Source organism: Impatiens glandulifera, chromosome 9, assembly GCF_907164915.1.
Source record: "Impatiens glandulifera chromosome 9, dImpGla2.1, whole genome shotgun sequence".
Taxonomy (NCBI): Eukaryota; Viridiplantae; Streptophyta; class Magnoliopsida; order Ericales; family Balsaminaceae; genus Impatiens; species Impatiens glandulifera.
In genome coordinates, this window is record NC_061870.1 from 32,257,035 (window position 1) to 32,259,402 (window position 2,368).

Sequence of the window (2,368 nt, forward strand, 5' to 3'; positions counted from 1 at the left end):
GATTAAAGTCAAGCACAAGTCGAGCTTTGACCTAGCAGCTCGTGAGTAACTCACGAGCGGCTTGACTCATTTGTAGCCCTAGTTGCGAGATGCAATCGGATGCCATGTGAAAAGTTCACAAATCGCGAGACGCAACCCCAGTTGCAAAAAGCAACCGACAATCGCGAGACGCAATTTTTTTTTAAAAAAAATTGCATCCGAAGATTGCGGAACAATTACGTATAAAAAAAATAAAAGTGGTCACTTGCACATCAAATTTCCAAAAAAAACACACATACAAATCTTCATATAAAATGAGTCCAGACCAAACATATATACAGGCAAATCAATATGGGTCTCTCTTCATGTCTAATTCTATTTCCTCTGTTTTTCTTCTCCTGTTCAATTCTTTCATCATCGTCTTTTCCTTTGCGTACATCAAAGGTTAATAATTCCAGCTTGTTTCCCAGCTCCGGCGACCCTTCTTCCGGCAGATTACCCGATGCAGCAGCGTCGTCCTCATTGGTCGAAAAGCAATTCAGACTCCCAGTCCATGGTAATCCTTCGATTCAGAATTTGGGTCATTACGCCGGCTATTATCGACTTCCTCACTCTAAAGATGCAAGGTACTCGTATTTTTTTTATTATAAAAATGGTAGATATTCAGTTTAATTAATTGGGTTGGGTGGTTCAGGATGTTTTACTACTTCTTTGAGTCGAGAAAGAATAAAGGAAGTGACCCAGTTGTGATATGGCTGAGCGGAGGACCCGGATACAGCGGTTCAATTGCTCTGTTTTATGAAAACGGGCCTTACCATATAACCAACAACAATTCTCTTGTCTGGAATGACTATGGTTGGGACCAGGTCTCTAACATGATCTATGTGGACCAGCCCACCGGCACCGGTTTCAGCTACAGTTCCGATAAATCTGATATTCGTGTCGATCAAGAGGGTGTTAGCAATGACTTATATGACTTCTTGCAGGTCGGTCTAATTTCTTAGATTATCTAATTTCAAAACAATCAAACTGATATATTATTATTGTTATTATCATTATTATATGTCAAAGGCATTCTTCAAAGAACATCCTCAATATTTGAAGAACGATTTCTACATAACTGGAGAATCATATGCCGGCCACTTTATCCCTGTCTTAGCCTCTCGGATTCACAGTGGAAACATAAACGGAGATGGAGCTCTCATTAAGCTTAAGGTATTAATTAATTAATTAATTAATTAATTGATCAATTTCAGTTCATAATTAATTAATTTATTTATTTATACAGGGTTTTGCTATTGGAAATGGATTTATAGACCCTGTAGTTCAATACAAGTCTCCCAGATTATGCTTTAAGAGCGAAGCTGATCACACAATCTCAAGCCAGTGAAGTCGCCAGATTCATACCAGCCTGCGAGAATGACGCAGCTAAATGCAGTATGAATCTCTCTTTTTTACTATGTGTATATGTTTTCTATGATCTGTTTATATATATATTGTTTAACTTGTTTCAATTTTCATGATCATGTTTTAAAAAAAATAAATTAGATGCAAATATAGGAACAGGAGGAGAAGAAGGAGGTAGAGATAGTTGTATTGATGCACATACTTCCTGTAGGCACATACATGGCGTTCTATTGAGATATATTGGTTCTATGAATGTAAGTAATGAATTAATGAATGAATGTTACATTTTATTTACTTGTGTGTAATTGTAACAATATTGGTGGTGCATAATGCAGTATTTCGACACTCGAAAGGAATGTGTGGGTAAACATTGCTATGATTTCTCGTATTTGGAAAAACTGTTAAATGAGGAATCGGTTAAAAGAGTTCTTGGAGTTGGGAATATTAAGTTTGTATCTAGGAGCTCGGATGTTTATTTTGCGTTGATTAAGGATAAGATGAGGAATCATGCAGTGAGAATTCCACCGCTTCTCGAAAATGGAATTAAGGTCTTGATATATGCAGGAGAATATGATATTGTTTGTAATTGGCTTGGTAATCATTTATCAAAACTTTTTTTCTTTCTTTATTTCTTATTAGAGTAATTAACTAACAACAAAAATATTCTAGGGATCTCTAGGTGGGTTAATGCGATGACATGGTCGGGTCAGAAAAATTTCAATGTTTCTTCCACAGTTCCATATGTAGTCAACGGTGCTGTGAAGGGACAACTTAAAGAATATGGACCTCTATCATTTCTCAAGGCAAGAAATCAAACAATCTATTCTTTACATATTTACATGTTATGTTTGAATAATTTGTGTGATTGATGGATCAGGTTCGTGATGCGGGTCATATGGTTCCTATGGATCAACCCAAAACGGCATTAGAGATGCTGAAAAGATGGACACAAGGCACCCGAACTATTGCTTCTGTGAGATAA

At 36.7% G+C, this 2,368-nt stretch overlaps 1 pseudogene; it reads left to right on the forward strand.

The window, feature by feature from the left end:
• The first annotated feature begins 330 nt into the window (after positions 1-330).
• LOC124916267 lies at positions 331-2,368 on the forward strand (annotated as a pseudogene).